Below are 14,840 nucleotides of genomic sequence, written 5' to 3' on the forward strand. Positions count from 1 at the left end.
CCAGCCAACCATTTTATTGGTAGAATTCAATAAATTTGGTAGACTAACTTGCATTTCCTTTTTCTATCACCTCTATGCTGCCAACACCAGATGGGGGTTGTTGATGATTTTCTTTACTTCCTCTCACCTCCATCAAAATCTTATGGATTTCTAGGCTCCTAGAGTTGATTAAGTTGTGGCTTAAGGAGCCTACCATGCTCAATACCCTTATTGACAGGAGTTGCTTCTCCCCTTATAACAGGGAGTGAAAGTATGAATTTTAGGATCTGTACACAAAGTTGTAACTCCAAATATAAGACAAACTGTAGATTTATAAAACATTTTAGTATATATATATATGGGGTCAGCATGGTAGGGCTTAAGATTGATCACGTGGAACACCAGATGAATCTTCAATTGGGGTGGTAGTTCCATACGGTAAGCAGCTCTTCCCACTCTTTGGAGGACAGAAATGGACCCTCATATCTCCTCAGCAACTCCTTGTGTACCTTTCTAGTAGACTTGTGTTAAGAGGGGTTGAACTTCACAAAGACCAGGTCACCTGGTTAGAATGCAACATCTCGTCGATGTTTGTCCACCCATTTCTTCATCTTCCGAGTTGCCTTCTCCAACTGATCCCAAGCTAACTTATTAGTCACCTGCCAGTCCTTAGCAGTCTTGTATGCAGCGAGGCTACTCCTTATGTAGCCTGACACCACTGTGTTTGGTGTTAAAGGTTGTTGTCTTGTTGCCAACTCAAAAGGACTTGACCTTGCAGACTCCGATCATTGCAAGTTATATAAGAATTGAGCAACATCCATAAACTTTGCCCAATCTCGTTGGTTGGCACTCACATAGTGCCGCAACTATAACTCCAACAATGCATTCACCCATTTCGTCTGACCGCTTGTTTGTGGGTGAAAGCTGGTAGAGAAGTTCAGCTATGACCAAGTAGCCTAAAGAGCTCTGTCTAGAGTTTGCCAACGAAGCAAATGTTACGATCACTGATAATACTCTTCGGAATCCCCCAATACTTCACCACATGCTTCAAAAACAAACGTGCAGCTTCCTCCGCGTTGTAATCCGTCGATGCAGAGATGAAGGTAGCATACTTGGTTAACCTGTCGACCACCACCAAAATTGAGCCACCCTTCCGACTTTGGTAGACTCATGATGAAGTCCATGGACAAACTCTCCCATGGTCTAGTTGGAACAAGAAATGGCTCTAACAACTCACCTGGCTACTTCTACATTGTCTTGTTTTGTTGGTATACAAGGCAAGTCCGCATGAACGAGTTTACATCTTCCCGCATCTGTGGCCAGTAGTAAGAATCACTCATCAATGCCAAAGTTCGGTGAATGACTGGATGTCCTAGCCACTTCAAGTCGTAACACTCCTTCAGTAGTTTTCGCCTCATATTGTCCCACCTTGGAACATAAATTCGGGTCCCTGTTGTATAGAGAACACCATCATTGAGCCAAAATCATCTTGTCTTCCCATTTTTGACAAGCTATTGCAGACTCTTGGTTAGGGGATCATGTAACAAGCCATCTCGTATTCTTTGCAAGAGATAACTTAGGGTCACACTACTACCGCTAGCTCGACCTTCCAACTTAAGGCATTAGCAACAACATTCATCTTCCCTTGCTTGTACTCAATTGTACCCGAACTCCGCCAAGGAGTCTTGCCACGTAGCTTGTTTGGGTGACAACTTATGTTGGGACTAAAAGTAGCTTGTGGTAACATTGTCAGTCTTGACCACGAACAGAGAACCAAGTAGGTAGTGCCTCCAAGTTCGCAAGCAGTGCACTACAACTATCATCTCCTTCTCCTGAATAGTATACCTTCGTTCGGTGTCATTGAGCTTTCGGCTCTCGAAAACCAATGGGTGTCTATCCTGCATGAGTACACCACCAATAGTAAAATATGATGCATTAGTGTGTACCTCAAAAGGTTTGCTAAGATCAGGAAGTCTCAGCACTGGTTCCTCCATAAGTGACCTCTTTAACTCGTCGAAGGCATGTTGGCATAGTGGCATCCACTGCCACGTCTTGTTCTTCTTTAGTAAATCCGTCAAAGGGGCGACAATAGCTGAATATCCCTTGATGAACTTGTGATAATAGTTGACCAATCCAAGGAAAGACCGCAACTCAGGTACCTTGGTTGGTGGTTCCTATTCTTGAATGGCTCGCACTTTACCCTTCCCTATGAGCAATTGTCTATCCTATATCTTGTGACCAAGAAACTCAACCTCTTCTTGGACAAAAGAGCACTTCTTCTTCTTCACATATAGCTTGTTTTCTCTAAGAACTTGGAACACCCTCTGCAAATACTCGAGGTGCTTCTCTAAGGAATTGTTATACACCACAATATCATCAATGTAAATCACAACAAATTTGTCCAAGAGCAAAAGGTTGCAGGGGCGTTAGTGAGGTCGAATGGCATGACAAAGACTCATAAGACCCATATCTTGTTACACATGCAGTCTTCGGTTCGTCTCTGGGTGCAATCTTTACTTGATAGTATCTTGAGTGTAGGTCTAGCTTGGTGAAGTACCTCGTTCCTCCCAATTGATCAAACAAATCTGCAATCAAAGGGATTGGATACTTGTTTTTTATGGTTACCTTGTTTAGTGCCTGGTAGTCAATGCACAACCTCAGTGTTCCTTCCCTCTTTTTTTGGACAATGACTAGGGCACCATAAGGGGCTTTGGACAGTTGGATGTACCCAACGTCCAACAACTGCTTCAATTGCTTCCTCAATTCCTCTAACTTGGGAAGGGTCATCCAATATGGTGCTTTGGTAGAGGGTTTGGCACCCAGTTCCAACTCAATGGCATGATCCACCTCTCTCCTAAGTGGTAAGGTGTTGGTCAGCTCCTTGGGCATGACATATACAAACTCCTTAAGGACTGCCTCCACAGCTCTTGGGACTGGTTGGACTTCCTTCTCAACTATATCAACCTTTATCGTTGCAAGGAATGTTGGTTCACCATTCTTCCAAGACTTGGAATGTTGCATGGCTGAAAAAAGCTTTGACTCGCCTTGTTGCCTCACCACTGGCACCATGCATGACATTGCTCCACCTTGTGCTATACACATAGCATTATAAAATGGAATAGGAAATACCTTTATCTTGTCCATGGACATCATAATCATCCATTGAGATCACGAAGAAGTCATCCACTCCCTTCCAAGTAGCAATGTGAAGCTTCACACCACGAGCTACTCCATCAATTAGTTTGGTAGTTGAATTCACCGTCTTCATACTGTCTGCTTCCTTTGAGACCCGACACCCAAGTCTCTTTGCTTCCTGCATTGACATGAAGTTGTGTTAGGCACCCATATCCACTAGACAACGAGTTGTCTTGTCATCCACCATGGTGTCGACGAACATCACTCCTTTAATTTGAACTTGTGGTTGAGAGACTTTGGCTTGTAGGGCATTGAAGTGGTGAATGGCCCTCATTCCCACTTCCCTTTAGGCCTCCTCTTCCTTCTCTTGGTTCATAACATTCAAAGCTTTCTTTTGCGGATAATCCCGCATCATGTGCGGTCCATCGTACAAGTAGCAGCCTAGCTTTAATTTGTCATTCCCCTAGTCACCTTGTCATTCTTCTTCACAGATAATTTGTGACTATCGGACTTGTCGCCTAACTTGCCACTCTCTTTTGGCTTATTGTCTCCCTTATCGGATCCACTGTTAGCTTTCTTTCCTTTGAATTTGGAGTCTCTTTGATCATTCTTCTTGAACTTGACAAGAGACTCAGCTACAGCAATTGCCTCTAACAAGGTTTGGACGTATCTCCTTTGTAACTCCAGCTTGGCCCAATTTTATGGGCCACTCATGAAGTACATGAGTTTGTCTTCATCTGTCATGCTAGGCACCTCGAACAATAGGTTGGTGAATGTGGTGACATCTTAGCTTCTCCTTCACCTCATACTTGGCATTCTTTGGATAGAAATGCAATATAATATCCTTCTTAAATGCATCCCAAATCTCAAATGTAAATATACCTTGATCGATCTCCATGAATCGACAACGCCACTACATGAGAGCATTGTCAGTAAGAAATAACGTTGATGTAGTGATTTTGGACTTATTATCGTCCATCTTGAGATACTTGAAATACCTTTCGATATTCCATAGGAACATATCCAGCTCATTCGCCTCCCTCTTCCCATTAAAAGATTTGGGCTTGAAAGTATCTAACACCTTGGGTTCCTTCGGAGTCTGGGTCTTGTTCAAGACAGCTTCTTTGCACAAGGCCCAATCTCCTTTCACATCCTTCACTTCATAATGAAGTGTAGTAAACTCCGCTATGAAATGATCTAGTTTGGTTTGAACATCCAACTTGATTGTGTCCAGCAAGGAGTTGAGGGCTCCCTGAAATTGGCCTTGAAGCTCTTCCACCACAGTTTCAAATCCTTCCTTCGTAAGGACATCCTCTTCGAGTCGATGATCGAACTCGACCACAGCATTCTCCATCTTTGGAAGTCGTTTCTCCATCTTTGCTACTACATCTTTGGATCAGTCCTTCCTTGATTTGCCCCTACGATCCAAGTTGACCTTGGACATATCAACCTCCACATTGGATTCACTCTTCGACATGCTTCTTAGAATTATTCTAGCTTTACGCTCTGATATCGACTGTCATGAGATAACTTTCTGATACCAACTATCATGGAAGACAATCTTCCCTGTTGGTTATAGACTAGATGTTTTGAAAACATTGCTGGAATTATTTGAGCGGAGCCAAGCCTGGGATAGATTCCTAACTTTGTTTATGATGATTGAAATCATCATAGCCTAGAATCTCTATGGACTGATCAAAAACTGGGTGCAGATCATATCCTCGAAAATACTTGAGCAGAGCCATCCCTTAGAAAGATTCCTGACCTTTTTATGATGATAGAAATCATCATAGCTAGGAACCCTTCAGGTTGATCAAAACCTGAAGTCTTGAGAAAAAGAAATAATAGTAACCTGGTCCCGAGCGTCTACCATTATACCTACAATGATCGGGCATACTATTGCTATCCATAATGGAAAGGAGCATTTGCCTATTTATATAACGGATCATATGGTAGGACATAAATTGGGAGAATTTGCACCTACTCTAAATTTTCGAGGGCATGCGAAAAACAAACAAGAAAATTGTGCCATGAAACTATGATTTTACCTTGAGATGACTCTTGCTTCCTTTGGAGTGCTTGCCTCCATAGCCTCCGAGCTTTGCAACCCAAAAATTATCAAACCATAGAAGCTAACAAGAACCCAATAAAAACTCATATTCACCGCCGGTGAGAGCTAAAGCCCATGCCTTGCATATAGCTTCGGTTCAAGTTCATCGGCAAGCTTCGTCTTTTCATCAATGAATTGGGTGCCAAGACTCTGGTGTGAACTCGACTATGAAGAAATGGGTGAGATAGCTCGGCCGAGTTGACTCAGTAGACAAAGCAACAGAGATGCCCATGGCAATGATGCTTGGATCTGCAGGCTCTTGGCCCTCCTGAAGAAATTGGATGACATGAAGAAGAAGGTCCTGGGCATTTGCTTTGGCCACTAGCAGAGGATATAGTCCTCGAAAGAAACTTACCAGGGATGGAGACTGAAGCAGAGAATTATGTAAGTAGAAAGATCAAACCCACCAAAACATGATAAGCTCTTTGTCTTTTTATCTTCTGCATTTATTTTATTAATACTTTGCACCATTCAATACCACTTTCTATATATGCTGACTAATGGCAAGTGAGAAAGCAACAAGATTGAAGGCATGGGCATATGCACAATAGTCACTTCAATATCATTGTCCGCCATGATTCACTTTTAATATATGATTGCTTTATTATATTGAAATAGTGGTAATATAATATGTTATATATTATATAAAGTATATATATATATATTATGACATATTATATACATTAACAATTACTTATATAATGTATGTATGTATATATATATATATATATATATATATATATATATATTTAGTGGTGGTTTTATCCCCACAGTTATTTTATTTACAATATGGTGTAAGTTTATTACTTATACGGCAGTATTTATTTAAATGTGTGGCGTAGATTTATTGTCCACACAACAACCTTTATTTTTTTATTTAAAAGTATGGAGTAGAATTAGTGTCCATACCAGCACGTTTACTTTATCGCATATTTACTTTATTATTTAAAGTATGGTGCGGGTTTAACATCCATATATGAAGCAATTTAATTTATGAATTTATTTTACCTCACATTTACATTTATTTAAAGTATGGTGCGGGATTATCGTCCATACCAGCAATTTATTTTATGAATTAATTGTGCAGTATGACGAGTTTTACAGCATACAGAGATCATAACCAAAAGTTCCTTAATCTTCATCATACAACTACATCAGGCCTGAAGATCCTTGGTGATGATAACGATATGAGAGCTGACAATCTCTCCAGTACTATATTTGTAAACAAGAGATCGGACCTGAAAATCCTTGATCCTTGACATGTAAATAAGGACCTGGAGTTCCTTAATAATGTAACAGTACCATATTAGTCAATAGTGCCGTACACATGAATAGTAAATGTACTGTACGCATGAATAGACAAGTATTCATGACCTGATGAATAGTACCATAGACATGAATAGTGACATATACATAAACATTAACTATTTTGGATAAACTGTCACTATACAAAAGGGAACTTATAGTTTCTTAAACTCATGGATGAGCAATTAAATGAGAAGCCAGAAGCTCCTTAAAACATGGACAATTATGTAAGGGCCTGAAGTTCCGAAATATATACGGGAAATTATAAAAATGTCCATACCATAAAAATATGCGATTTTAGCCTGAAGTTCAAAATCTGACAATATTGAGAACCTAAAGTTCCAACAGTTAAATGGACAACCTTTAAGGTATTATTGCAAATGTGGTACACCACATATTTTTTTTGGCATAAGAAAATTAATAAAGTGTGATTCTGTCTACAATCGACACCTCAAGGAAGAAATATATCTTGTAAATTCTAGTTGTTAAGAATACACCGTGAAATAGATAATATCAGGATATACCTCAAAGGATAATATCAGAATACCCATTTGTGTTTTAGCCCGGCCCAGAAGTTCCGGACTAACATGCATTGAAATATGTAATTTGAGAGATTTGATGTAGTTATTTGAACCTATAAGGCACAAGGTTCCAAACTGTCATTTTGAAAAGACATAAAACCCACAGGTGCAAGTTTAAGAATTTATCCAATTATTATAACAGGAAAGGAGCATACAACAGATAGATTCTTTTCACCTGCAAGGAAAGAGCAGGCTCTGTAAAATCTATAAAATTCTATTATGTTCTGGAAGCCTCTTAAGGAAGAGGACGTCGCCTCTTAAGCTTAGTCATGAGCCTCTCGTTTTCTCCTAGAATCTTTTTCATTAGAAATTTGTAGCACGTTAAGCTTTGTCTGCGTATCCAATGGAGTATGAACTCACCAGTTTCAACAAGGCCTTATTTTCCTCTTTAAGTTTTTCAACCTCTTGCTGAGACTCATGAAAATATTCTCCGAAGAGAAGAATTTTCAGTGTTCAACTCCTGAATCTCATTTGCTCTGGCATGTAAACGATCAGCCATGTTAAAAACAGAAGCAGCACTCTGAATGTTAAAAGCCATTGAGTCATCAATAGCCTCTTCGTCAAACCTTCCTGTTAACAGTATTTCATCCATATGAGTAAGGAAATTCCTAACTACTATGACAGCAGTCGTATCATTCATCATTAACCATGAGATTACGATTTTAGGATACAAAGGATGGACAACAGACTTTGGTGTCACGGGTTGTTTTGGGAGCAACATTTAAATTGATATGCTTTGGAGGAGAAGAAGATGAAGCCATTTTAAAAGGGTTTCGAGGAAAGTCTTAGAAAAGCTGAATTTTCAGAAAATGAAAGGAAGTTGAGTTGAAACACAATTAATCTAAAGGCAATATCTACAGACGGAAATGTGGCACCGTTTCCAGGATCCCCATATTCTTTTCTTTTTTTTTTTCCAGATTCCAAAACTTTACGTGGCCTCCATTAACATTTGTAGACACTTTAAGGGTTTCAAGGACTATTTTGGTCATAGCTGATCTTGCTTTGCGGATTTCATGGAGCTACTTTTTCAAAAGCATCTCGAGAACCTCACAAATTTCTGTGGTTAATTTGAAATTCAACAGATCTACCTTTTCCTTTAATTTGTGTATAAATATGTTGCTAAGTGTATCCACATGTTTGGTAAAGTACCTAAGGTTGGTAAATAATTGTATATGTTGTAAAGCTAATAAGTGGAGCCCACATGTTGGAAGGGGCTTTGCCTATAAAAGGGTTCACCATTCTTCTGTAAGATGGATTGAATAAGATTGAGATATAGGAATTGATCCTATATTTTCCTGCATCTAAATTCTCTCCACAATCTCTTTAGTTTTATAATAGTATATTATTTATTAAAATTAGCTAATAATTGTTCGATGAATTGCATCATTGTCATTCAATTGGATGTCTGCAATGCAAACCATGACTACATGTTTGTAAAAGAAATTTCAATGAAATTGGTTATTTATATATGTGAATGTTTCACTCTATTTAGGAGTTTCGCTAAAAAAATGAAACATGACGTATTTCTAAAGGGAAAGACTAAAATTGTGGTAGAACAAGAACATGAAGAGGAAGAAGAAAATGTAAAATACCTCGTTTGTTTGGTGAAACAAGTTAGTTGGTCTACTTACCTGGAGAAGGACGAACTTTACTCCACGAACGCACCCACTGTGTTCCTGGCCCATTTGTTTGTTAAAGTACCTAAGGAACGTCTTTTTTTACCTTCGGAATGATACTATGACAATCCCCAAATAATTACCATCGTTTGTTTGGTGAAGTTAGTTGGTTTACTTACCTGAGGAACGACAAACTTTATTCAACGAACGCAACCTTCTTGTTCTCGTGGTAAAATACTCTGTTTGTTTGGTAAAGCAAGTTAATTGGTTCACTTACCTGAGGAACGATGAACTTTACTCCACGAACGTGCGTTCCCAAAGTAAAATACCTCTTTTATTTGGTATAGTACCTAAGGTTGATAAATAATTGGATATTGTTTATTAAAATTAGCTAATAACCGTTTGATGAATTGCATTACCGTCATTCAATTCTATGTCTGCAATGCAAACCATGATTGCATGTTTGCAAAAGAAAATTTAATGAAATTGGTTATTTATATATGTGAATGTTTCACTTTATTTAAGAGTTTCGCTAAAAAATGAAATATGACCTACTTCGAAAGGGAAAGACTAAAATTGTGGTAGAACAAGAATATGAAAAGGAAGAAGAAGAGGAAGACGAAGAGGAACAAGAAGAGGAAGATTGGATCGAAGAGGATGTGGGTGAGGATGAGAATGAGGACGCAGATAAGGCTAATGAGGATGAGGAACCAAACTCCACAGAGCATAAACGCAAAGGTAATAAATTTGTTGTTTCACCTAGCCCGAAGAGAAAGAAAACCGATTAACCCCTTAATTATTGCTATTCAGGAATTTAGGGTTAATGCCCCTTACCATTTTTGAGACTCTGTATTTCGGATAATACCCCCTTGTGATTTATAATGTCTTTTTTAGAAATTTGTCCAACTTTGCAATTTAAGAAAGAAAAAAAAACCAGTTTTCCGTATATTCATTTGCATCCAGGCACTCTTTCATTGCATCACCGTCGTGCAATTGCATGTTTGCAATGCAAATGCTGATCGCCTGTGGGCAAACTCCACAGAGCATAAATACGAAGCTAATGAATGTATAGCACGAAGAGAAAGAAAAGTAAGTAACCACTTAATTATGACACTATGACTATGATTAAAAAATTAGGGTTAACCAAATTATGGTTTACAAAATTGGAGATATTTTGGAATGTTATTTTTCATTACATAACAATTTCTTATACTATGTATTTCACATAATTGTTCCTTACCGTTTCTAATATTTTCAGATAGTTGCCCCTTACTGTTTGTGATACTATGCATTTTGGATAATTGCCCCTTACCGTTTGTGATACTACGTATTTCGGATAATTGCCCATTGTGATTTATAGTAAAAAATATGTCCAATTATGTGAGTAAAATAAAATATGAACCATTTGTCTTATTTTCATTTGCGCATAGCCACTCTTGCATTGCATCATCATCGTGCAATTGCATGTTTACAATGAAAACGCTAATTGCCTATAGGCAAACTGCACGGAGCATAAATACGAAGTTAATTAATGTATAACGCGAAGAGAAGAAAGCAGGTAACCACTTAATTATGATCCTATGACTATGATTAAAAATTGAGGTTAACCAAATTATGGTTTACGAAATTGGGGATATTTTGGAATGTTATTCGCAGTAAATGACAATTTCTAATACTATTTATTTTAAATAACTGCTCCTTAATGTTGCTAATATTTTCAAATAATTGCCCCTTACCGTTTGTGATACTATGTATTTTGGATAATTGCCCCTTGTGATTTATAGTAAGAAATGTCCAATTATGTGAGTAAAATAAAATATGAAACAATTTGTCTTATTTTCGTTTGCATGTAGACACTCTTGCATTGTATGGTACTTAGTGCAATTGCATGTTTGCAATGCAAACGCTGACTGCTTGTGTGCAAATTGAAATATGTAAACCCAAACGATGACCACCTACGTGCAATTGCATGTTTTTGATGCAAATGATGACCGCCACCAATGTTAAATTTCCATTGAAGCACCACATAGAAGTCATAAGACTCATTCCCAACAATAGATACATAACACAATAATATATCAAAGTACACACAAGAAATAAACTATATATGAAAGCATTTTGTCCATCACTAAATCTACATTTCATGTTGATTGTTACATGTTAACCAAGTTTCAAAAGTACAATTGTTTTGGGTTGAACCAGTAGATAAGGAAATAGGTTCATCAATTGTTTTGGGTTGAACCAGTAGAAAAACTATCAAAACTTTACAAATCAACCACATAGCAGCTCTGGATTGAGAAATTGTTTCACTAGCATAACTGTAGTTAATGTCTCGCGACGGCCTATTTTGGTTACTAAACTGATAGCTTTGACTACTTGAAGGTATATTCACAATTGCATTTCTACCTCAAACAAAAGTTCCTTTAAGAACAATTACGCTTTGTAGTCCATATCCGAGACACAAATGACATTGTCGACGCGTTCCACCATAGGTTGTTTGAGTGCTTTCTGTCCTAACGATATTTGGATCTTTTACAACATTGCCCAACATTTCCCAATATAAGACTTGTATCTTCTTCTTTTTGTCGTAAGCCTTCACATATTCCCTCCCATCTACTAAACTCATTCATCAACATGGCATAACCATATATACTCTTCGATGCATAAAAACAAACTTTGTTTGACATAGCACCTTAAACTTTCGTACCTCGCCATTTCTACAACTTCCTTGCTAGTGCCTTCGCCCATGAATTTGCCGGAAGCATCACTTTGGGCACTCTTTATCCATCTTTTCATTATGAGCGATGAATGAATTTAAGTACGGTGCTCGCACTTCATTACATAAAATAGGTGGCAACACGGGATCCCTTCACTTTCATATTTCTTGCATCCACACTCTTTCAACATATTTTTCCCATTGTGGTATACACAAGTTCAATTATTATGCGGTTAACCATATTTTGACAATATGTATACACGACCTCCAAAATTATACATCACCTTATCATGGGTGAGTGCTGAACAAGCTTCGATCTCTTGACGTACCAATACAAAGTACCTATGTGTGTAAATATGAGAAGCTTGTTACTCAAGTTTTGTCAATGTGGTTTTAAGGACTAGTGTTGAGTACTTTGCATTGAAACCATCATTCGTCGTGGTATTCCTAAGATGTAACATGACCCTATCAATTGTTGGAATGCATTCAAACAACTTAACGCCTTTTCTCAAGTAATATTTCACGAACTTGTTCATAGACTCCATGCTTTGAGTGGTGCACATACCACTGAAAAACTTTCCTCTAAGACATGATTCAGCCCATGAGTCTTTTTTGCATACATAATTTCCAACCATTCACTCTGTGTTGGAGTACTAGCTCTTTCTCTCAAAACCTCATATTTCTTCTCAAACTCGTCCAATGCAAATGGTTCCCAAATAGATGCTTGAAATTCTCTTAACAGTTCATCATCCTTCAAGTTATTCTGTGCATTCCTTGACACATGTCATGAGCACAATCAATTGCCTCGTCACCATTCATCAATATTGATATTGGCTTCTTATCTTTCATAGACGCCATGAATGTCTCCAATACCCACTTGTAAGTTTTAAATGTCTCGTTAAGTAATAATGGGCAAGAAAACATTACAGTGGAATCGTGGTTGTTTGAACCAATAAACAATACTAGGGCTTGTCATACATATTTGTTTTGTACGTGTTGTGGAATATGAGGACGTCTATGTAGGCAATGTAATCCAAAAGTAAAGTGGAGTCTCTCCAAAACAAATTAACAAGCCTATTTTCCTCGTCAACACTAAACTTACAAAAAAATTCAGGATCGATTGCTCCTTTCACTTTCAAGTAAGAAAGTGCAGTTTCTATGTCACCGTCAAGCAAGATTTCCCTACATGATGCATCCAATTTATTGTACAGAACTCTGATTTGAAAACCAACATTTAAATACCGCCACATTAGTCGACCATATACTCATATGTATGACATGTTCTGACCAATGCTCTTCGCATTCCCACTGCTTGTGCTAAATCGGAATTTTGAACAATATAGTTACATAAGAAATATGGCTATTGAAGTAGAGTAACTAGTTCATGCCTTCTCATAACTTACCAAAAAAATGGTCAGACAATTCTCTCTTATAATTGGTTTCGGTAGCCGAATCCTATCCGATACCTCATTAAACTTTTCATTTCTCAAGCCTTCTTTAGAATAACACCACTATCTCTTACTTACTTTCCATTTCGTGTTATGAACCAATATATCATTTTCTCATGCTAAATCCAATGGCCTTTACATAACTCACATAATATTCTTCTGCTAATTCTATCTTTTTAAACTCTTTCCCTATAATATCTTCTCTCCTCGGTACATTAATCTCAACACCGTTATAATCACTACTTTGACTACCTCGATGTTCGGTAGACATATGCCCACTCTTTGTTGTTGGTGCCTCGTGACTCGACCTTTCCCAACCACCCAGATACTTCGAATCACTACAACCACCCTTTGATGTCTTTACGCCTCTGCCCATCTTACAGACCTCTCTATGCATAAGAAACTTAAATTCAAACTAAAATTACATTATAACTTAAGTGCTAACATACTTTCTCTTCAATTCAGACAAATGAATAATCTCAACATGAAATTGCACATAGTCACGATAATAATTGCACACCGGTATAACTATTTGGCAACCAAAAACATGCAATTGCATGAACTCATGACCCAAAATACATTCAACTCCTAAACTAGAAAAAGAGGGTCATTTGAACTCTTACTTGATGCTTCCAAATGTTCAACTCCTCCTTCATCAACTTCGTTTCACCAACAACTCAAATGAGGAAGCAATGTCGTCGTTCAAAGCCAAGGAGGTTGTAAATCTTAGATATCTTTATGACGACGCTATTTTTTTTGTCAACTCGGAACTCATAGCTACTATTACATATCCATTCCCACTAATGTCGTCAACAGTCAAACTCCTCTAGCATCCATCCTTTCTTGTTTCTTGTGTTCGAGACTGAGTATTGTAGATCGATTTGATGTAGTACCCGTTGGAAATGGGCTTCAAAGCTCATATAAACATAGAGAAGTACGCGATCTTAGGTTAGGCCGATGCCACCCTTCAATGTGTGAGATTGAAGTTTTGTATCAGCTTCATCGATTGATGTTGTTGAAGTAGCGGTTGACACTTCAAACAAATTAAACTAAATACCTCTCAATTCGGTGAGCATTAGATGAAATGGAAGCCTCATTGAGAATGTATAGCCTAATTGAGTAAGGTTTTGCCTATGAATTGTATCTTTATGCAGATGGGTTTTGGGCAAGTAGAGAGAGGTGTTGGAGGACCTCGTTGAGGATTGGATGAGATAGATGGTCGCAAGCGCCTTAGGTTTTCTTGTGGACAACCTCCATCGCGTGAGTCTGGATCTCTTTTCCTTTCTCACAGTCATATGTGACTCACATGATGTTCAATAAGAAATGGCTAAACAAGTTATTAGGTCATTCAATCTTAGCCCTTAATTTTTAAAATCCAATTTCAGCCCTCGGATAAATGACTACACCTACACCATCAATGTACCACTAAATTTTTGCCCAATAATAGCCCCTGCGGAACCTATACCTTTTAGTTGGTGATTAAACGTTAAGAAACAGTTGATACAACAAGAATTGAGTTGAAGAAATATTATTAAGGACAAACTACATAAACCCCCAAACTATAGGTTATTTTCAAGTTCATACCCAATTTTAGAGACATTTACGAGTACATGCTCAAACTCCCGGAAAACCTACAAATTACCCCCTCTGTTAGCTAAACCGTTAGTGAATCTATTAAATGCTGATGTGGCATATGTGGGTTCCATTTTTTTAATGACGTGGACTTATATATGGACAAATAAATAATAAAAAATTATGTACACGTTAAAAATAATTTTTAAATCATATTAAAATCACTAAATAAAAAATAAAATAAAAAAATCTCCCCTCTCTTCTCCTACCTAGCCAACCCTCTCTCCCTCCTGACTCAATCCCACCTCTCAGCCACCCCTCTCCCGTGGCCCACCCCCACCCCCAAAACCCAAATCTCTTTCTCTCTCCTTCTCCCTC

General features: G+C 38.0%; 2 pseudogenes; both read right to left on the reverse strand.

The window, feature by feature from the left end:
- Positions 1–207: 207 nt before the first annotated feature.
- Positions 208–4,489, reverse strand: LOC148919226 (uncharacterized; annotated as a pseudogene).
- A 3,036-nt stretch (positions 4,490–7,525) lies between these two features.
- LOC148919227 (uncharacterized) lies at positions 7,526–12,692 on the reverse strand (annotated as a pseudogene).
- Positions 12,693–14,840: the final 2,148 nt, after the last annotated feature.

This window comes from Prunus mume, linkage group LG3 (assembly GCF_029339155.1).
Source record: "Prunus mume cultivar Tortuosa linkage group LG3, ASM2933915v1, whole genome shotgun sequence".
Taxonomy (NCBI): domain Eukaryota; kingdom Viridiplantae; phylum Streptophyta; class Magnoliopsida; order Rosales; family Rosaceae; genus Prunus; species Prunus mume.